Raw genomic sequence first — 23,278 nt, forward strand, 5'->3', positions numbered from 1 at the left:
GCCAGAGAGCAAAATAAGGGTTATGGATATACTGTATAGTATGTTGTTGATGGGTATGGATAGATAACATGATCAAGAAGAACAAAGTGGAAGCCACATATTACAGCTGTATAGCATAAAGCTACTTTTTCCTGCATGTAAGAAGACTCTTGCATATACGCTTTTTCATAAAACAATACTATTTGCATAATATACATTATCATATAGCATCTTCTAATCATCCACATTCAATTGTTGCTCCTTTTTGGCAAAGCCTTAAAATTTGAAAGGTCTCCTGACAGTAACCTCATCATAGGGTCAGGAGTCCAGATTCTGTGATCACCACTGATCAGCTCTGAAGCATTAAACGAGTGCTTGATTTGCTCACAGTGTCACACCAGGTGGAATGTGGTATTACACTTGTCTCAGTGAACTCTGATTTTCTCACATTGAAAATGTCCTGATTGACGTGGAAAGACGCTTATTAAGTTCTAAGGTCTCTCCAAACCCCATAATAAAGGGAGGGGAGAGAAAGGGTTAAAAAATATTAAAACATACTATACTAACCTGTAATGGGTCCTCACCTATCCTTATGCCTCACCAGCCACTACAACATTTCATGGTCTACTATGCAAATCTTTGGTTCTTCAGGTGCTCCCTTCCAGTGCTAAGGCCAAATGGGAGGGGGGAAAGAGCAGCGCACATTAATTTGAGGCAATGATGACCCCTCAATAGGACTGAGTGAGGTCAATCACTGGAGTCACTCCTTGAAAGGAGTAATGGAAGAATCAAAGACCTGAGCAGAAAACCCGAGGAGCTACATAAGGACAGGGAAGGGCTGGGGATAGGTGAGTGTTAGGTATTTTAGTATTTTAACCACTTCTCAGCCCTCAAAAAAGATCTGGAATCATACAAATCAAAATCTTCAAAAAAACAAAATTTCCCAGAAACTCAAGTTTTGAGGAAATTCGTTATGAATTAGGTTCATCATGGATAATTTTCTCATCTCTAATCCCAAAATTACCCGTATATACTCGAGTATAAGCCGAGATTTTCAGCCCAAATTTTTGGGCTGAAAGTGCCCCCTCGGCTTATACTCGAGTCACGGTCTGTGGCAGAGTCGGCGGGTGAGGGGGAGAGGGCGCTGAGGCATACTTACCTAGTCCCGGCGATCCTGTCACTCCCCCTGCCCGTCCCACGGTTTCCGGGTGCAGCAGCCTCTTCCCCTGAGCGGTCACGTGGGACCGCTCATTAGAGAAATGAATAGGCTGCTCCACCTCCCATAGGGGCGGAGCCGCCTATTCATTTCTGTAATGAAGCGGTGCCGGTGACCGCTGACAGAGGAAGAGCTGCGGCACCGAACACAGGCAGGGGGAAGGAGCGGGACGCCGGGAGCAGGTAAGTATGTCATATTCACCTGTCCTGGTTCCACACGCCGGGCGCTGTCTCCATCTTCCTGGCGTCTCTCCGCTCTGACTGATCAGGCAGAGGGCGCGATGACGCATATAGTGTGCGCGCCGCCCTCTGCCTGATCAGTCAGTGCGGGGAGACGCCGGGAAGATGGCGCCGAGAAGCTGCAAGCAAGACAGGTGAGTATGTGTTTTATTATTTTTATTGCAGCAGCAGCAGCAGCACAGCTATGGGGCAATAATGGACGGTGCAGAGCACTATATGGCAGAGCTATGGGGCAGTAATGGTGCAGAGCACTATATGGCACAGCTATGGGGCAGTAATGGTGCAGAGCACTATATGGCACAGCTATGGGGCAGTAATGGTGCAGAGCACTGTATGGCACAGCTATGGGGCAATAATGGTGCAGAGCACTATATGGCACAGCTATGGGGCAGTAATGGTGCAGAGCACTGTATGGCACAGCTATGGGGCAATAATGGTGCAGAGCACTATATGGCACAGCTATGGGGCAGTAATGGTGCAGAGCACTGTATGGCACAGCTATGGGGCAATAATGGTGCAGAGCACTATATGGCACAGCTATGGGGCAGTAATGGTGCAGAGCACTGTATGGCACAGCTATGGGGCAATAATGGTGCAGAGCACTATATGGCACAGCTATGGGGCAGTAATGGTGCAGAGCACTGTATGGCACAGCTATGGGGCAATAATGGTGCAGAGCACTATATGGCACAGCTATGGGGCAGTAATGGTGCAGAGCACTGTATGGCACAGCTATGGGGCAATAATGGTGCAGAGCACTATATGGCACAGCTATGGGGCAGTAATGGTGCAGAGCACTGTATGGCACAGCTATGGGGCAATAATGGTGCAGAGCACTATATGGCACAGCTATGGGGCAGTAATGGTGCAGAGCACTGTATGGCACAGCTATGGGGCAATAATGGTGCAGAGCACTATATGGCACAGCTATGGGGCAATAATGGTGCAGAGCACTATATGGCACAGCTATGGGGCCATAATGAACAGTATGGAGCATCTATTTTTATTTTTGAAATTCACCGGTAGCTGTTGCATTTTCCACCCTAGGCTTATACTCGAGTCAATAAGTTTTCCCAGTTTTTTGTGGCAAAATTAGGGGGGTCGGCTTATACTCGGGTCGGCTTATACTCGAGTATATACGGTATCATATCAAGCACTGATTGCTTGTGTTAAATGGTGCAGGACATAACATTCACTCATTTAAAAATGATATATATATATATATATATATATATATATATATATATATATATATATATATATATATAGTCCCTGGGTTTTAAGGTGTTAGTAAATCTAAAACTTGTTGACCAAATCACTGTCATGTAGCACTTCGCCAACTTTTTCAGCTTTTTTCATGCTAGCTTTAAAATTAGCAATAGTAGAAGAGAGGAGGGTGGCAGTGTTGTAATAAATAGACATAGAATTGCTTCTAACTCTTTTCTTATTCTTTTAAAAATGAATGAGTTGGAGAAATTAGGTATGTTAAAACAGAGATTTCCTGTGATCTTGTATAATGAATATTCTGTTTTCAGTCCAGTCAACTCTTAAAGGGTTATTTTCAAGTTATCTCTTGAGCAGCTAATGACTCTGCAGTCTCCTAACTTCCTTTTTTCTTGGAGGGGCTCTCCTCCTTGAGTAATAGTTCTGGTGAGCAGCAGAGCTGTAGTATTAGGCTACTTTCACACTAGCGTCGTGCACTGCACGTCGCTATGCGTCGTTTTGTAGAAAAAACGCATCCTGAAAAAGTGCTTGCAGGATGCGTTTTTTCTCCATTGACATTGATATTAGCGACGTAGTGCGACGCATTGCCACACATAACAACCGTCGTGCGACGGTTGCATCGTGTTGTGTCGGACCGTCGCCACCAAAAAACGTTGCATGTAACGTTTTTTGGTGCCTCGTGCCCGTCTTTTCCGACCGCGCATGCGCGTCTGGAACTCCGCCCCCGCCTCCCCGCACCTCACAATGGGGCAGCGGATGCGTTGAAAAACAGCATCCACTGCCCCCGTTGTGCGGCGCTTTCACTGCTTGCGTCGGTACGTCACAACGACGCAATTCATCGTGCATCGTACGACACTAGTGTGAAAGTAGCCTTAGCAGAGCTTCTTCTACACTGTTATCACTTGCATTTTGAGATAACAGTGCATTTGATAATGTCTGTAAAGCGCTGTAGAATATTAATGGTGCTATATAAGTTTGTGAAATAAATACATTTGAACAAGCACAATGCTTGTCACAGTAAGAGCTGTGACATTGTGGGCAGGGAACTGGAATGTGAGGCCATGTACACACGTTCAGTATTTTTCGCATTTTTTCACGTTTTTTCACTATAAAAACGTGATACAAAACGCGAAAAAAACGCAAAAAAAAGCTTACATATGCCTCCCATTATTTTCAGTGTATTCCGCATTTCAAATGTTGCATTTTTTTCTGCGAAAAAATCGCATCGCGGAAAAAAAAGCAACATGTTCATTAAATTTGCGGAATTGCGGGGATTCCGCACACCTAGGAATGCATTGATCTGCTTACTTTCCGCTTGTGACTATGCCCACCATGCGGGAGGTAAGCAGATCATGTGCGGTTGGTACCCAGGGTGGAGGAGAGGAGACTCTCCTCCACAGACTGGGCACCATATAATTGGTAAAAAAAAAGGAATTAAAATAAAAAATAGTCATATACTCACTTTCGATGGCCCCCGGAGTCTTCCCGCCTCTCAGCGGTGCACGCTGCCACTTCCGTTCCTATAGCTGGTGTGTGTGAAGGACCTGCGATGACGTCGCGGTCACATGACCGCGACGTCATCGAAGGTCCTGCACACACACACACCATCTATAGGAACGGAAGCCGCTGAGGAGATCGGCTGTCTGCAGGTGATTATAACCATTTTCTTTAATTTTTTTTATTATTTTTAAACATTCTATCTTTTACTATTGATGCTGCATAGGCAGCATCTATAGTAAAAAGTTGGTCACACTTGTCAAACACTCTGTTTGACAAGTGTGACCAACCTGTCAATCAATTTTCCAAGCGATGCTACAGATCTCTTGGAAAACTTTAGCATTCTGCAAGCTAATTACGCTTGCAAAATGCTGAAAAAAACGGGAAAAAAATGCAAAAAAAAAAATGCGGATTTCTTGCAGAAAATTTCCGGTTTTCTTCAGGAAATTTCTGCAAGAAATCCTGACGTGTGCACATACCCTGATTCTACAGGACTGATAAGAGCAGCTTGTCAGGAGCTGAAAAGAAGGGGAGGAAGATGAGAGGCTAACTGCAGTATAGAAAATAATGGCTGGAGAGAACTGACTGATATGTTTGGAGATAACTCCTGTCCTGGCCAGGCTCTAGTGGTCGAGCGCCATGGAAACAATCTGTTCATCATGTAAGATAATAGCATTGCAGGAGAATGAAAATAAATGGTGAAAGTAAAGGTACCTTCACACATAGCGATATCGTTAACGATATCGTTGCAACGTCACGCTTTTGGTGACGTAGCAATGATCCCGCTTAACGATCTCTTTATGTGTGACAGCAACCAACGATCAGGCCCCTGCTGGGAGATCGTTGGTCGATGGGAATGATCAGGACCTATTTTTGGTCGCTGATCACCCGCTGTCATCGCTGGATCGGCGTGTGTGACGCCGATCCAGCGATGTGTTCACTTGTAACCAGGGTAAATATCGGGTTACTAAGCGCAGGGCCGCGCTTTGTAACCCGATATTTACCCTGGTTAACATTGCAAAAGTTAAAAAAAAAAACTACATACTCACATTCTGATGTCTGTCACGTCCCCCGGCGTCCACAGGGTTAAAACTGCTTTCGACAGGAGCGCTGCTATGCACTCGCTGCTGCCGAGAGCTCCCTGCACTGACTGTGCCAGCGCCGGCCGGCCGTAAAGCAGAGCACAGCGGTGACATCACCGCTGTGCTCTGCTTTACGGCCGGCGCAGACACAGTCAGTGGACGCCGGGGGACGTGACAGACATCAGAATGTGAGTATGTAGTGGTTTTTTTTAACTTTTACAATGGTAACCAGGGTAAATATCGGGTTACTAAGCGCGGCCCTGCACTTAGTATCCCGATGTTTACCCTGGTTACCCGGGTGCTGCAGGGGGACTTCGGCATCTTTGAAGACAGTTCATTGAAGACGATGTGATCGCACATCAGAGGACAGAGAAATAGGGGGATTCGAGGACCCTATCATACTTACCGGTGTCCCTGGGTCCTCCTGTGTCTTCTCCTGGCCGCCGGCTTCTTCCTATGGAAAGAAAATGGCGGGCGCATGCGCAGTGTGCCCGCTCTCTGCTGCCATCTGCCGGCCGGCAGGAGAGAAGAGTTGGGGCTAAAATTAGGGTTAGGGCTAGGGTTAGGGTTAGGGCTAGGGTTAGGGCTAGGGTTAGGGTTGGGGCTAAATTTAGGGTTAGGGTTGTAGCTAAATTTAGGGTTAGGTGTTATGACCCCAATAGCAGAGGGTCTCAGAAATAAATACCAAGTCTGCAAACACAAAAAACCAGCTCATAGGGCAGTGGTAACTGGGCTGACCGTATATCTAATCCTAGCACCACAAATAGCAGCAGCCGGGGAACGTGCCTACGTTGGTTCTAGACGTCTCGCGCCAGCCGGAGAACTAACTAACTAACCCTAGAAGGGAAAAGATAGACCTTTCTTGCCTCCAGAGAAAAGACCCCAAAAGTTGGATACAAGCCCCCAACAAATAATAACGGTGAGGTAAGAAGAAAAGACAAACATAAGAATGAACTAGGTATTTAGCAAAGAGAGGCCCACTGACTAATAGCAGAATATAGTAAGATGACTTATACGGTCAGCAAAAACCCTATCAAAAATATCCACGCTGGATATTCAAGAACCCCCGAACCGTCTAACGGCCCGGGGGGAGAATACCAGCCCCCTAGAGCTTCCAGCAAAATCAGAAATCACATTTAGTACAAGCTGGACAAAAAATAAGAGCAATACAAATAACCAAAAAACAAGGAAGCAGGACTTAGCTTAATTTTGCAAGAACCAGGGCCAGCAGACAGGAGCAAACAGAAAGAACTGATTACAACAATGCCAGGCACCAGACTGAGAATTCAGGAAGTTCATATAGCAACACCCCTGGACTAACGACCCAGGTGGGTGCCAAACTGAGGAAAGACAATCCCAGAGTCATATCACTAGTGACCACAAGAGGGAGCCAAAAAAGTCTAATTCACAACAGTACCCCCCCTTTAAGGAGGGGTCACCGAACCCTCACCAAGACCACCAGGGCGATCAGGATGAGCAGCGTGAAAGGCACGAACTAAATCGGCCGCATGCACATCAGAGGCAAACACCCAGGAATTATACTCCTGACCATAGCCCTTCCACTTGACCAGATACTGAAGCCTCCGCCTGGAGAGACGAGAATCCAAGATCTTCTCCACCACGTACTCCAACTCGCCCTCAACCAACACCGGAGCAGGAGGCTCAACAGAAGGAACCACAGGTACAACGTACCGCCGCAACAAAGACCTATGGAACACGTTGTGAATGGCAAACGACACCGGAAGATCCAAGCGAAAGGACACAGGATTAAGGATTTCCAATATCTTGTAAGGACCGATGAAGCGAGGCTTAAATTTAGGAGAGGAGACCTTCATAGGAACAAATCGAGAAGACAGCCATACCAAATCCCCAACACGAAGTCGGGGACCCACACCGCGGCGGCGGTTGGCAAAACGCTGAGCCTTCTCCTGTGACAACTTTAAGTTGTCCACCACATGATTCCAAATCTGCTGCAACCTATCCACCACAGAATCTACCCCAGGACAGTCAGAAGGCTCCACATGTCCCGAGGAAAAATGAGGATGGAAACCAGAGTTGCAGAAAAATGGCGAAACCAAAGTAGCAGAACTAGCCCGATTATTAAGGGCAAACTCAGCCAACGGCAAGAAGGTCACCCAATCATCCTGATCTGCAGAAACAAAACACCTCAAATAAGCCTCCAGAGTCTGATTAGTTCGCTCCGTTTGTCCATTAGTCTGAGGATGAAAGGCAGACGAAAACGACAAATCAATGCCCATCTTAGCACAAAAGGATCGCCAGAACCTGGAAACAAACTGGGATCCTCTGTCAGACACGATATTCTCAGGAATGCCGTGCAAACGAACCACATTCTGAAAGAACAAAGGAACCAGATCGGAAGAGGAAGGCAGCTTAGGCAAAGATACCAAATGGACCATCTTGGAAAAGCGATCACATACCACCCAGATGACAGACATGCCCTGAGACACCGGAAGATCTGAAATGAAATCCATGGAAATGTGTGTCCAAGGCCTCTTCGGGACAGGCAAGGGCAAGAGCAACCCGCTGGCACGAGAACAGCAAGGCTTAGCTCGAGCACAAGTCCCACAGGACTGCACAAATGACCGCACATCCCGTGACAAGGAAGGCCACCAAAAGGACCTAGCCACCAAATCTCTGGTGCCAAAAATTCCCGGATGCCCTGCCAACACCGAGGAATGAACCTCGGAAATGACTCTGCTGGTCCACTTATCAGGAACAAACAGTCTGTCAGGTGGACAAGAGTCAGGTCTACCAGCCTGAAATCTCTGCAACACACGTCGCAAATCCGGAGAAATGGCTGACAAGATTACTCCCTCTTTAAGAATACCAACTGGTTCTGCGACTCCAGGAGAGTCAGGCACAAAGCTCCTTGAAAGAGCATCAGCCTTCACATTCTTTGAACCTGGTAAATACGAGACCACAAAGTCAAAACGGGAGAAAAACAATGACCAACGGGTCTGTCTAGGATTCAGGCGTTTAGCAGACTCGAGATACATCAGATTTTTGTGATCAGTCAAGACCACCACACGATGCTTAGCACCCTCGAGCCAATGACGCCACTCCTCAAATGCCCACTTCATGGCCAGCAACTCCCGATTGCCAACATCATAATTCCGCTCAGCAGGTGAAAACTTCCTAGAGAAAAAAGCACATGGTCTCATTACAGAGCAACCAGGGCCTCTCTGCGACAAAACGGCCCCTGCCCCAATCTCAGAAGCATCCACTTCAACCTGAAAGGGAAGTGAGACATCAGGCTGGCACAAAACAGGCGCTGAAGTAAACCGGCGCTTCAACTCTTGGAAAGCCTCCACGGCTGCAGGAGCCCAGTTAGCAACATCAGAACCTTTCTTGGTCATATCCGTCAAAGGTTTAACAACGCTAGAAAAATTAGCGATAAAACGACGGTAGAAGTTAGCAAAGCCCAAGAACTTCTGAAGACTCTTAACTGACGTGGGTTGAGTCCAATCATGAATAGCTCGGACCTTGACTGGGTCCATCTCCACCGCAGAAGGGGAAAAAATAAAACCCAAAAAGGGAACCTTCTGTACTCCAAAGAGACACTTTGAGCCCTTAACAAATAAAGCATTCTCACGCAAAACCTGAAACACCATCCTGACCTGCTCTACATGCGAGTCCCAATCATCAGAAAAAAACAGAATATCATCCAGATAAACAATCATAAATCTATCCAGATACTTCCGGAAAATATCATGCATAAAGGACTGAAACACTGAAGGAGCATTAGAGAGCCCAAAAGGCATCACCAAGTACTCAAAATGACCTTCGGGCGTATTAAATGCAGTTTTCCATTCATCTCCTTGCTTAATGCGCACAAGGTTGTACGCACCACGAAGATCTATCTTGGTGAACCACTTGGCACCTTTAATCCGGGCAAACAAGTCCGACAACAGAGGCAAAGGATACTGAAATTTAACAGTGATTTTATTCAGAAGCCGATAGTCAATACAAGGTCTCAAAGATCCGTCCTTCTTGGCCACAAAAAAGAATCCCGCACCAAGAGGGGAAGAGGATGGACGGATATGCCCCTTCTCCAGAGATTCCTTGATATACGAACGCATTGCGGTATGCTCAGGTACAGACAGATTAAATAGTCTTCCCTTAGGAAATTTACTACCTGGAATCAAATCTATAGCGCAGTCACAGTCCCTATGAGGAGGCAGAGCACTGGACCTGGACTCGCTGTATACATCCTGAAAATCAGACTAATACTCAGGAACTTCCGAAGGAATAGAGGAAGCAATAGACACCGGCGGGGAATCACCATGAATTCCCTGACAGCCCCAACTTGACACAGACATTGCCTTCCAATCCAAGACTGGATTATGGGTCTGTAACCATGGCAGACCCAAAACGACCAAATCATGCATTTTATGCAGAACAAGAAAACGAATCACCTCCCGATGTTCAGGAGTCATGCACATGGTTACCTCTGTCCAAAACTGCGGTTTATTTGCCACCAATGGCGTAGCATCAATACCTCTAAGAGGGATAGGATTTACCAACGGCTCAAGAACAAAACCACAGCGCTTGGCAAATGACAGATCCATAAGACTCAGGGCAGCACCTGAATCCACAAACGCCATAACAGGGTAGGAAGACAATGAGCAAATTAAAGTCACAGACAAAATAAATTTAGATTGCAAATTACCAATGGCGACAGGACTAACAACCCTTGTTAGGCGTTTAGAGCATGCTGATATAACATGTGTAGAATCACCACAGTAAAAACACAACCCATTCTGACGTCTATGATTTTTCCGTTCATTTCTAGTCTGAATTCTACCACATTGCATTAAATCAGGTGTTTGTTCAGACAACACCACAAGAGCATTAGCGGCTTTGCGCTCCCGCAAACGCTGGTCAATTTGAATAGCCAGCGCCATGGAATCATTCAGACTTGTAGGAATGGAGAAACCCACCATCACATTCTTAATGGCTTCAGAAAGGCCATTTCTGAAATTTGCGGCCAGAGCACACTCATTCCACTGAGTAAGCACGGACCATTTCCGAAATTTTTGGCAATACACTTCAGCTTCATCCTGGCCCTGAGAAATAGCCAGCAAGGCTTTTTCTGCCTGAATTTCAAGATTGGGTTCCTCGTAAAGCAATCCGAGCGCCAGAAAAAACACATCAATATTTGCCAATGCCGGATCTCCTGGCGCTAGCGAGAAGGCCCAATCCTGAGGGTCGCCCTGTAAGAAAGAGATAACAATTTTAACTTGCTGAGCTGAGTCTCCAGACGAACGGGGTCTCAGAGATAGAAACAATTTACAATTATTCCTGAAATTCCTAAACTTAAATCGGTCTCCAGTGAACAGTTCAGGAATAGGTATTTTAGGTTCAGACATAGGACTACTGGTAACAAAATCTTGTATGCCCTGCACACGAGCAGCAAGCTGGTCCACACTTGTAATCAAGGTCTGGACATTCATGTCTGCAGCAAGCTCAAGCCACTCAGAGGTAAAGGGGAGGAAGAAAGAGAGGAAAAAAAAAACAAAAAAAAAAAACCTCAGAATTTCCTTTCTTATTATCCCACTTCTGCAATGCATTAAACATTCAACTTTGGCCTGGCATACTGTTATGACCCCAATGGCAGAGGGTCTCAGAAATAAATACCAAGTCTGCAAACACAAAAAACCAGCTCATAGGGCAGTGGTAACTGGGCTGACCGTATATCTAATCCTAGCACCACAAATAGCAGCAGCCGGGGAACGTGCCTACGTTGGTTCTAGACGTCTCGCACCAGCCGGAGAACTAACTAACCCTAGAAGGGAAAAGATAGACCTTTCTTGCCTCCAGAGAAAAGACCCCAAAAGTTGGATACAAGCCCCCAACAAATAATAACAGTGAGGTAAGAAGAAAAGACAAACATAAGAATGAACTAGGTATTTAGCAAAGAGAGGCCCACTGACTAATAGCAGAATATAGTAAGATGACTTATACGGTCAGCAAAAACCCTATCAAAAATATCCACGTTGGATATTCAAGAACCCCCGAACCGTCTAACGGCCCGGGGGGAGAATACCAGCCCCCTAGAGCTTCCAGCAAAATCAGAAATCACATTTAGTACAAGCTGGACAAAAAATAAGAGCAATACAAATAACCAAAAAACAAGGAAGCAGGACTTAGCTTCATTTTGCAAGAACCAGGGCCAGCAGACAGGAGCAAACAGAAAGAACTGATTACAACGATGCCAGGCACCAGACTGAGAATTCAGGAAGTTCATATAGCAACACCCCTGGACTAACGACCCAGGTGGGTGCCAAACTGAGGAAAGACAATCCCAGAGTCATATCACTAGTGACCACAAGAGGGAGCCAAAAAAGTCTAATTCACAACAGTTAGGGTTGGGGCTAAATTTAGGGTTAGGGTTGGAGCTAAAGTTAGGGCTAGAGTTAGAGTTGGGGCTAAAGTTAGGACTAGGGTTGCGGCTAAAGTTAGGGTTGGGATTAGGGTTTGGATTAGGGTTGGCATTAGGGTTACGTTTGGGATTAGGGTTAGGTTTGGGATTAGGGTTAAGGTTAGGGTTGAGATTAGGGGTGTATTGGAATTAGGGTTAGGTTTGAGGTTAGGGTTGAGATTAGGATTAGGGGTGTGTTGGATTTAGGGTTCTGATTAGGGTTATGGTTGTTTTGAGGTTAGGGTTGCGATTATCCTTAGGGTTGTGATTAGGATTATGGATCGGGTTGGCATTAGGGTTAGGCCTCTTTCACATTTCAGTCTTTTGGCGTCAGTCTGAAACCGCCATTTTCATCAAATAGCGGATCCGCCATTTTTTTTGGCGGTTCCGCTATTTTCCCATAGACATGCATTAGCGATGGATTGTGGCGGATGGTCGTCCATTCCATCCGCCATGTGACGGATCCGTTGAGATTTGGTGGACGTCATCTAGACATTGATGGCCATTGTAATGTTTTTTTTCTGCGCCGAAATGGCGGTTCGCGACGGATCCTGTTATGATCCGGTGGCCTTGGAGCCGCATGAGACTTTCTCTGGAGAAGGTGGAACCTGTACTGACTGCAACCCTAAACTGACACCGCAACTAGAAGTAGCCGTGGGGTGTACCGAACACATCCTAGACACCTCGACACAGCCGGAGGACTAAATAACCCTATAGATGGAAATTCTATCTTGCCTCAGAGCAGAAACCCCAAAGGATAGGCAGCCCCCCACAAATAAAAACACAACCTATTCTGACGTCTGAATCCTTGTTGTTCCATTCTAGACAGAATCCTATCACACTGCATTGGCTCAGGCATCTGCTCTGAGGACAACGCCACAGTGCGCACCGTTCTGCGCTCCCGCAAGCGCCGATCAATCTGAATGGCCAGAGACAAAGAATCACTCAGACCGGAAGGTGTGGGAAACCCCACCATAACATCTTTAATGGATTCAGAAAGACCCTTTCTGAAAATTGCCACCAAAGCATCATCATTCCATTTAGTCAACACAGACCATTTTCTAAATTTCTGACAATACAATTCTGCCGCTTCTTGACCCTGAGACAGGGCCAACAAGGTCTTCTCCGCCTCATCCACAGAATTAGGTTCATCATATAATAATCCTAAAGCCTGAAAAAAGGCGTCTACATTAAGCAAGGCCGGATTCCCAGATTCCAGGGAAATGCCCAATCCTGAGGATCGCCACGCAGCAGGGAGATGACAATTTTAACCTGCTGAATGGAATCACCAGAGGATCGAGGTCTCAGAGCAAAAAACAATTTACAGTTGTTTTTAAAACTCAAAAATTTGGACCTGTCCCCAAAAAACAAATCAGGAGTAGGAATCCTAGGCTCTAAAACCGGAGTCTGAACAATATAATCTGAAATACCCTGTATTCTAGCAGCAAGCTGGTCTACAAGAGAAGCTAATCCCTGAACATCCATGCTAGCACAGGACTCCACAGCCACCCGGAGGAAAAGAGGGAAGGAGAGACAAAGCAGACTACAGAAAAAAAAAATGGCTCAACACCCTTCTTCCCTTCTTCTGAGATGCATTTAACTCATTGTTGGCCAGTTGTACTGTTATGATCCGGTGGCCTTGGAGCCGCATGAGACTTTCTCTGGAGAAGGTGAACCTGTACTGACCGCAACCCTAAACTGACACCGCAACTAGAAGTAGCCGTGGGGTGTACCTAACACTTCCTAGACACCTCGACACAGCCGGAGGACTAAATAACCCTATAGATGGAAATGGGAATTCTATCTTGCCTCAGAGCAGAAACCCCAAAGGATAGGCAGCCCCCCACAAATATTGACTGTGAATATGAGTAAAGACACACACAGGCAGAAAAACAGGATTTAGCAAAAGAGGCACTTCTAGCTAAATAGTAACGGATAGGACAGAGTACTAAGCGGTCAGTATTAAAACCCTAAAAATATCCACAGCAGAAAATACAAAAATTCCACATCTAACTAAAGACATAGAATGTATATCTGCATCTCCAGAGAATCCAGCATGACTGAAAAAATCCAAACAAGTCTAAGCTGGACAAGAAAAAACAATGAATTGTTCTGAATTATAAAGCACACTGCATGTGTGCTGCAGAAAAATAAACCAGACACTTATCTTGGCTGAATTGGCAGCAGGGCAAGAGGAACCAGACAGAGATGTAAACCCTCCAAGAACAATGGACAACTGGCAAAGGCTAATGGATCCTGCAAACCTAAATACCCCAGCAAAGCTGAAATCAGCAGGAACACCTGCCCAGGATATACAACCCAGAGACAACTGCATTACCACCAACAACCACCGGAGGGAACCCAAGAGCAGAATTCACAACAGGATCCGTCGCGTTCGTCATTCCATAGAATGGCCGCCTATGGGCGAAGGATCCGTCGTTACCATCATTTCGGCGGATCCGTCGCCCCAATCCGCTTTTTCAATTGCGCAAGCTCCAAAAAGTAGATACTTTTCCCAGACAACCCCCATGTAATGGATCCGTCAAAAAAACGGATCCGTTAGAACCGTTTTCTCAACAATTGTGACGGATCCGTCGATCCGTCACTATGTCGGAGCTGACTGACGCCAAACAACTGAAGTGTGAAAGAAGCCTTAGGGGTGTGTTGGGGTTAGCGTTGGATTTGGATTTGGGGGGTTTCCACTGTTTAGGTACATCAGGGGTCTCTAAACGCCACAGCCAATTTTGCGCTCAAAAAGTCAAATGGTGCTCCCTCCCTTCCGAGCTCTGCCGTGCACCCAAACAGTGGTTTACCCCCACATATGGGGCATCAGCGTACTCGGGATAAATTGGATAACAACTTTTGGGGTCCAATTTCTCTAGTTACCCTTGTGAAAATAAAAACTTGGGGGCTAAAAAAAATTTTTTGTGGGAAAAAAAATATTTTTTATTTTCACAACTCTGCATTATAAACGTCTGTGAAGCACTTGGGCATTCAAAGTTATCACCACACATCTAGATAAGTTCCTTGGGGGCTCTAGTTTCCAAAATGGGGTCACTTGTGGGGGGTGTCTACTGTTTAGGTACATCAGGGTCTCTGCAAACGCAACATAATGCCCGCAGACCATTCTATCAAAGTCTGCATTCCAAAATGGGGTTCCTTCCCTTCCGAGCTCTGCCATGCGCTCAAACAGTGGTCCCGACCACACATGGGGTATCTGTGTACTCAGCACAAATTGGACAACAACTTTTGGGGTCCAATTTCTCTTGTTACCCTTGTCAAAATAAAAATTTGGGGGCTCAAAAATCTTTTTTTGTGGAAAAAAAAATATTTTTTATTTTCATGACTCTGCATTATAAACTTTTGTGAAGCAGTTGGGCATTCAAAGTTCTCACCACACATCTAGATAAGTTCCTTGGGGGTCTAGTTTCCAAAATGGGGTCACTTGTGGGGGGTTTCTACTGTTTAGGAACATCAAGGGCTCTGCAAACGCAACATAACGCCCGCAGACCATTCTATCAAAGTCTGCATTCCAAAACGGCGCTCCTTCCCTTCCGAGCTCTGCCATGCGCCCAAACAGTTGTTTACCCCAACATATGGGGTATCAGCCTACTCAGCATAAATTGCACAATAAATTTTGGGGTCCTATTTCTCCTGTAACCCTTGAGAAAATAAAAAATTGCAGGCTAAAAAATCATTTTTGAGGAAAAAAAAAAAGGATTTTTTATTTTCACGGCTCTACTTTATAAATTTCTGTGAAGCACTTGGGGGTTTAAAGTGCTCACCGCACATCTAGATAAATTCCTTAAGTGGTCTGGTTTCCAAAATGGGGTCACTTGTGGGGGGTTTCTACTGATTAGGCACATCAGGGGCTCTCCAAACGCGACATGGTGTCCGATCTCAATTCCAGCCAATTCTACATTGAAAAAGTAAAACGGCACTCCTTCTCTTCCAAGCTCTGCGGTGCGCCAAAACAGTGGTTTACCCCCACATATGGGGTATCGCCATACTCAGGAGAAATTGCACAACAACTTTTGTGGTCTAATTTCTCCTGTTACCCTTGTCAAAATAAAAATTTGGGGGCAAAAAATCATTTTTGTAGAAAAAATGTGACTTTTTATTTTCACGGCTCTACGCTATAAACTTCCGTGAAGCACCTGAGGGTTTAAAGTGCTCACCACACATCTAGATAAGTTCCTTAAGGGGTCTAGTTTCCAAAATGGTGTCACTTGTGGGGGGATTCAACTGTTTAGGCACATCAGGGGCTCTCCAAACGCGACATGGTGTCCGATCTCAATTCCAGTCAATTCTACATTGAAAAAGTAAAACGGCACTCCTTCTCTTCCAAGCTCTGCGGTGCGCCCAAACAGTGGTTTACCCCCACATATGGGGTATCGATGTACTCAGGAGAAATTGCACAACAACTTTTGTGGTCTAATTTTTCCTGTTACCCTTGTGAAAATAAGAATTTGTGGGCGAAATGATCATTTTTGTGTAAACAAATGCTATTTTTTATTTTCATGGCTCTACTTTATAAACTTCTGTGAAGTACTTGGAGGCTCAAAGTGCTCGCCACACATCTAGATAAGTTCCTTAAGGGGTCTAGTTTCCAAAATGGGGTCTGTTGTGAATTTGCGTTTTGCTCCCTCTAGTGGTCATTAGTGATTTGACTCTGGAGCTTCTGTCTTCTCCTATATGCTCACCTGGGCCATTAGTTCAGGGGCGTTGCTATATAAGCTCTCTGGACCTTCAGTTCAATGCCTGGCATCGTTGAAATCAGAGCTAATCTGTTGTGCTCTTGTGTACTGATCCTGGTTCCTGCTTGTTAAAGCTAAGTCTCTTCCTTGCTTTTTGCTTTTGTTTTGTTTTGTATTTTTGTCCAGCTTGTTCCAATCTGTATCCTGACCTTTGCTGGAAGCTCTAGGGGGCTGGTGTTCTCCCCCCGGACCGTTAGACGGTTCGGGGGTTCTTGAATCTCCAGCGTGGATTTTTATAGGGTTTTTGTTGACCAAATAAGTTATCTTGCTTTATTCTGCTATTAGTAAGCTGGCCTCTCTTTGCTTAACCTGGTTCATTTCTGTGTTTGTCATTTCCTCTTACCTCACCGTTATTATTTGTGGGGGGCTTGTATCTTGCTTTGGGGTCCCTTTCTCTGGAGGCAAGAGAGGTCTTTGTTTTCTTCTCCTAGGGGTAGTTAGATTCTCCGGCTGGCGCGAGTCATCTAGCGATCACCGTAGGCATGATCCCCGGCTACTTCTAGTGTTGGCGTTAGGAGTAGATATTTGGTCAACCCAGTTACCACTGCCCTATGAGCTGGATTTTTGTATCTCGCAGACTTACACGTACCTCTGAGACCCTGTCCACTGGGGTCATAACAGTATGCCAGGCCTTGATTGAATGTTTGATGCATTGCAGAAGTGGGATTATAAGAAAGAAAATTTTGAGTTTTTTTTTTTTTCATCTCTCATTTTTTTTTTTTCTTTTCCCCTTTACCTCAGAGTGGCTTAAGCTTGCTGCAGACATGAATGTCCAGACCTTGATTACAAGTGTGGACCAGCTTGCTGCTCGTGTGCAGGGTATACAAGATTATGTTATCAGAAATCCTAGGTCTGAACCCAAGATACCGATTCCTGAACCGTTTTCAGGAGACCGATTTAAGTTTAGGAATTTCAGGAATAATTGTAAATTGTTTTTGTCCCTGAGACCCTGTTCGTCTGGAGACTCTGCTCAACAAGTAAAAATTGTTATTTCATTCTTACGGGGTGACCCTCAAGATTGGGCTTTTTCGTTGGCGCCAGGAGATCCGGCATTGGCTGATATTGATGCGTTTTTTTCTGGCGCTCGGTTTACTTTATGAGGAACCCAATCTTGAGATTCAGGCAGAAAAAGCCTTGCTGGCTATGTCTCAGGGCCAGGACGAGGCTGAAGTGTATTGCCAAAAATTTCGGAAATGGTCCGTGCTGACACATTGGAACGAGTGTGCACTGGCTGCTAATTTTAGAAATGGCCTTTCTGAAGCCATTAAGAATGTTATGGTGGGTTTTCCTATTCCCACAGGTCTGAATGATACCATGGCCCTGGCTATTCAAATTGACCGGCGGTTGCGGGAGCGCAAAACCGCAAATTCCCTCATGGTGTTGTCGGAACGGACACCTGATTTGATGCAATGTGATAGAAAAACCGCAAAGTCCCTCATGGTGTTGTCTGAACGGACACCTGATTTGATGCAATGTGATAGAATCCTGACTAGAAATGAGAGGAAAATTCATAGACGCCGGAATGGCTTGTGTTACTACTGTGGTGATTCTACACATGTTATCTCAGCATGCTCTAAACGTATAACTAAGGCTGTTAGTCCTGTCACCGTTGGTAATTTGCATCCTAAGTTTATTCTGTCTGTAACTTTGATGTGCTCACTGTCATCTTATCCAGTCATGGCGTTTGTAGATTCAGGTGCTGCCCTGAGTCTTATGGATCTCTCATTTGCTAAGCGCTGTGGTTTTATTCTTGAACCATTAGAAAATCCTATACCTCTTAGGGGTATTGATGCTACGCCATTAGCAGAAAATAAACCGCAGTATTGGACACAGGTTACCATGTGCATGACTCCTGAACACCGCGAGGTGATACGTTTTCTTGTTTTGCATAAAATGCATGATGTGGTTGTTTTGGGGCTACCATGGTTACAGACCCATAATCCAGTCCTGGACTGGAAGGCTATGTCAGTGTCAAGTTGGGGCTGTCGTGGTATTCATGAGGATTCCCTGCCTGTGTCTATTGCTTCTTCTACGCCTTCGGAAGTTCCGGAGTATTTGTCTGATTATCAGGATGTCTTTAGCGAGTCCAGGTCCAGTGCATTGCCTCCTCATAGGGAATGTGACTGTGCAATAGATTTGATTCCAGGCAGTAAATTTCCTAAGGGAAGACTGTTTAATCTGTCGGTACCTGAACATACCGCTATGCGTTCATATATCAAGGAGTCTCTGGAGAAAGGACACATCCGTCCGTCTTCTTCCCCTCTTGGTGCGGGATTCTTTTTTGTGGCTAAAAAGGACGGATCTTTGAGGCCTTGTATTGACTATCGGCTTTTGAATAAGATCACTGTCAAATTTCAGTATCCTTTGCCGCTGTTGTCTGACTTGTTTGCCCGGATTAAAGGTGCCAAGTGGTTTACCAAGATAGACCTTCGTGGTGCGTACAACCTTGTGCGCATTAAGCAAGGTGATGAATGGAAAACCGCATTCAATACGCCCGAAGGTCATTTTGAGTACTTGGTGATGCCTTTTGGGCTCTCTAATGCCCCTTCAGTTTTTCAGTCCTTTATGCATGACATTTTTCGGAACTATCTGGATAAATTTTTGATCATTTATCTGGATGATATTCTGTTTTTTTCTGATAATTGGGACTCGCATGTGGAGCAGGTCAGGATGGTCTTTAAAATTTTGCGTGAAAATTCTTTGTTTGTCAAGGGCTCAAAGTGTCTTTTTGGTGTACAGAAGGTTCCCTTTTTGGGGTTCATTTTTTCCCCTTCTGCTGTGGAGATGGACCCAGTCAAGGTCCGAGCTATTCTTGATTGGACTCAGCCCTCGTCAGTTGAGTCTTCAGAAGTTCTTGGGTTTCGCTAACTTCTACCGTCGTTTTATCGCTAATTTTTCTAGCATTGTGAAACCTTTGACGGATATGACCAAGAAGGGCTCCGATGTGGCTAATTGGGCTCCTGCTGCCGTGGAGGCTTTCCAGGAGTTGAAACGTCGGTTTACTTCGGCGCCTGTTTTGTGCCAGCCTGATGTCTCGCTTCCCTTTCAGGTTGAGGTGGATGCTTCAGAGATTGGAGCAGGGGCCGTTTTGTCGCAGAGAGGCCCTGGTTGCTCTGTTATGAGACCTTGCGCCTTTTTCTCTAGGAAGTTTTCGCCTGCTGAGCGAAATTATGATGTGGGCAATCGGGAGTTGTTGGCCATGAAATGGGCATTTGAGGAGTGGCGTCATTGGCTCGAGGGTGCTAAGCATCGTGTGGTGGTCTTGACTGATCACAAGAATCTTATGTATCTCGAGTCTGCTAAACGCCTGAATCCTAGACAGGCCCGCTGGTCATTGTTTTTCTCCCGTTTTGACTTCGTTGTCTCGTATTTACCAGGTTCAAAGAATGTGAAGGCCGATGCTCTTTCCAGGAGCTTTGTGCCTGATGCTCCTGGAGTCGCTGAACCTGTTGGTATTCTTAAGGATGGAGTTATCTTGTCAGCTATTTCTCCAGATCTGCGACGTGTGTTGCAGAGATTTCAGGCTGATAGGCCTGATTCTTGTCCACCTGACCGACTGTTTGTGCCTGATAAGTGGACCAGCAGAGTCATTTCCGAGGTTCATTCCTCGGTGTTGGCAGGTCACCCAGGAATTTTTGGCACCAGAGATCTGGTGGCCAGATCCTTTTGGTGGCCTTCCTTGTCAAGGGATGTGCGGTCATTTGTACAGTCCTGTGGGACTTGTGCTCGAGCTAAGCCTTGCTGTTCTCGTACCAGCGGGTTGCTCTTGCCCTTGCCTGTCCCTAAGAGACCTTGGACACATATCTCTATGGATTTCATTTCTGATCTTCCGGTGTCTCAAGGCATGTCTGTTATCTGAGTGATATGTGATCGCTTCTCCAAGATGGTCCATTTGGTTCCTTTGCCTAAGCTGCCTTCCTCTTCCGATCTGGTTCCTGTGTTTTTCCAGAACGTGGTTCGTTTGCACGGCATCCCTGAGAATATTGTGTCGGACAGAGGATCCCAGTTCGTTTCCAGATTCTGGCGATCCTTTTGTAGTAGGATGGGCATTGATTTGTCGTTTTCGTCTGCTTTCCATCCTCAGACTAATGGACAGACGGAGCGAACTAATCAGACTTTGGAGGCTTATTTGAGGTGTTTTGTCTCTGCTGATCAGGACGATTGGGTGACCTTCTTGCCGTTGGCTGAGTTTGCCCTTAATAATCGGGCTAGTTCCGCCACTTTGGTTTCGCCGTTTTTCTGCAACTCTGGTTTCCACCCTCGTTTTTCTTCGGGTCATGTGGAACCTTCTGACTGTCCTGGGGTGGATTCTGTGGTGGATAGGTTTCAGCGGATCTGGAATCTTGTGGTGGACAACTTGAAGTTGTCACAGGAGAGGGCTCAGCGCTTTGCCAACCGCCGCCGCGGTGTGGGTCCCCGACTACGTGTTGGGGATTTGGTGTGGCTTTCTTCCCGCTTTGTTCCTATGAAGGTTTCCTCTCCCAAATTTAAACCTCGTTTTATTGGTCCTTACAGGATATTGGAAATCCTTAATCCTGTATCCTTTCGTCTGGATCTTCCTGTGTCGTTTGCTATCCACAACGTGTTTCATAGGTCCTTGTTGCGGCGGTACGTTGTGCCTGTAGTTCCTTCTGCTGAGCCTCCTGCTCCGGTGTTGGTTGAGGGCGAGTTGGAGTACGTGGTGGAGAAGATCTTGGATTCTCGTCTCTCCAGGCGGAGGCTTCAGTACCTGGTCAAGTGGAAGGGCTATGGTCAGGAAGATAATTCCTGGGTGGTCGCCTCTGATGTTCATGCGGCCGATTTAGTTCATGCCTTTCACGCCGCTCATCCTGATCGCCCTGGTGGTCGTGGTGAGGGTTCGGTGACCCCTCACTAAGGGGGGGGTACTGTTGTGAATTTGCGTTTTGCTCCCTCTAGTGGTCATTAGTGATTTGACTATGGAGCTTCTGTCTTCTCCTATATGCTCACCTGGGCCATTAGTTCAGGGGCGTTGCTATATAAGCTCTCTGGACCTTCAGTTCAATGCCTGGCATCGTTGAAATCAGAGCTAATCTGTTGTGCTCTTGTGTACTGATCCTGGTTCCTGCTTGTTAAAGCTAAGTCTCTTCCTTGCTTTTTGCTTTTGTTTTGTTTTGTATTTTTGTCCAGCTTGTTCCAATCTGTATCCTGACCTTTGCTGGAAGCTCTAGGGGGCTGGTGTTCTCCCCCCAGACCTTTAGACGGTTCGGGGGTTCTTGAATCTCCAGCGTGGATTTTTATAGGGTTTTTGTTGACCAAATAAGTTATCTTGCTTTATTCTGCTATTAGTAAGCTGGCCTCTCTTTGCTTAACCTGGTTCATTTCTGTGTTTGTCATTTCCTCTTACCTCACCGTTATTATTTGTGGGGGGCTTGTATCTTGCTTTGGGGTCCCTTTCTCTGGAGGCAAGAGAGGTCTTTGTTTTCTTCTCCTAGGGGTAGTTAGATTCTCCGGCTGGCGCGAGTCATCTAGCGATCACCGTAGGCATGATCCCCGGCTACTTCTAGTGTTGGCGTTAGGAGTAGATATTTGGTCAACCCAGTTACCACTGCCCTATGAGCTGGATTTTTGTATCTCGCAGACTTACACGTACCTCTGAGACCCTGTCCACTGGGGTCATAACAGGGGTCACTTGTGGGAGGTTTCCACTGTTTAGGCACATCAGGGGCTCTCTAAACGTGACATGGCATCCGATCTCAATTTCAGCCAATTCTGCATTGAAAAAGTCAAACGGCGCTCCTTCTCTTCCAAGCTCTGCGGTGCGTCCAAACAGTGGTTTACCCCCACATATGGGGTATCGGCGTATTCAGGAGAAATTGCACAACAAGATTTATGGTTAAATTTCTGTTTTTACACTTGTGAAAATAAAAAAAAATGGTTCTGAATTAAAATGTTTGCAAAAAAAAGTTAAATGTTCATTTTTGCCTTGCACATTGTTCCTGTGAAGCACGTAAAGGGTTAATAAACTTCTTGAATGTGGTTTTGAGCACCTTGAGGGGTGCAGTTTTTAGAATGGTGTCACACTTGGTTATTTTCTATCATATTGACCCCTCAAAATGACTTCAAATGTGATGTGGTCCCTAAAAAAAAATGGTGTTGTAAAAATGAGAAATTGCTGGTCAACTTTTAACCCTTATAACTCCCTAACAAAAAAAAATTTGTTTCCAAAATTGTGCTGATGTAAATTAGACATGTGGGAAATGTTATTTATTAACTATTTTTTGTGACATATCTCTCTGATTTAAGGGCATAAAAATACAAATTTGAAAATTGCAAAATTATTTTTTTTTTTGCCATATTTCCATTTTTTTCATAAATAATCGCAAGTAATATCGAAGAAATGTTACCACTAACATGAAGTACAATATGTCACGAAAAAACAATCTCAGAATCAGCAGGATCCGTTGAAGCGTTCCAGAGTTATAACCTCATAAAGTGACAGTGGTCAGAATTGCAAAAATTGGCTCTGTCATTAAGTACCAAATTGGCTCTGTCACTAAGGGGTTAAATCAATTGCAAATTTGTTTATCTCCATGCTGTTTAACTGATTAATGCAATGTAATAAGTTGAGTATACCGCTTTAAGTAGTCATATATCGTGATAAATATCAGGACTTTACCTGTAATTTAAATGTGAATGAAGATGCCATACATTTGAAGATTGATTCATTATTTGTAATGCCACTGAAAGAGAACCTGTCAGCATGTTTTTACATCTGTAAGTCATAGTATGGTTGTAGAGTTCCTCATCTCCTAATAAAAAGTTTACCTTTTTTGAAGAAATCCAATATGCCAGTCACGAATAATCTAACAAAGAAGCCATAT

The 23,278-nt window shown here is 45.3% G+C and overlaps 1 long non-coding RNA gene across 3 annotated transcripts in view; it reads left to right on the top strand.

Annotated features, from left to right (window-relative positions):
• Positions 1 to 1,303: 1,303 nt before the first annotated feature.
• Positions 1,304 to 23,278, top strand: part of LOC143766093 (uncharacterized) — a 29,699-nt gene continuing 7,724 nt past the window's right edge. The window contains exon 1 of one of the 3 annotated variants that reach the window (XR_013213531.1): positions 1,304 to 1,377. This is a non-coding gene — a long non-coding RNA (uncharacterized LOC143766093). Of the gene's footprint in view, positions 1,378 to 1,469; positions 1,569 to 2,890; positions 2,915 to 23,278 lie in introns of those variants that run through there. The other 2 variants (XR_013213529.1, XR_013213530.1) reach the window with 2 other exon arrangements.

This window comes from Ranitomeya variabilis, chromosome 4 (assembly GCF_051348905.1).
Source record: "Ranitomeya variabilis isolate aRanVar5 chromosome 4, aRanVar5.hap1, whole genome shotgun sequence".
NCBI classification, from domain to species: domain Eukaryota; kingdom Metazoa; phylum Chordata; class Amphibia; order Anura; family Dendrobatidae; genus Ranitomeya; species Ranitomeya variabilis.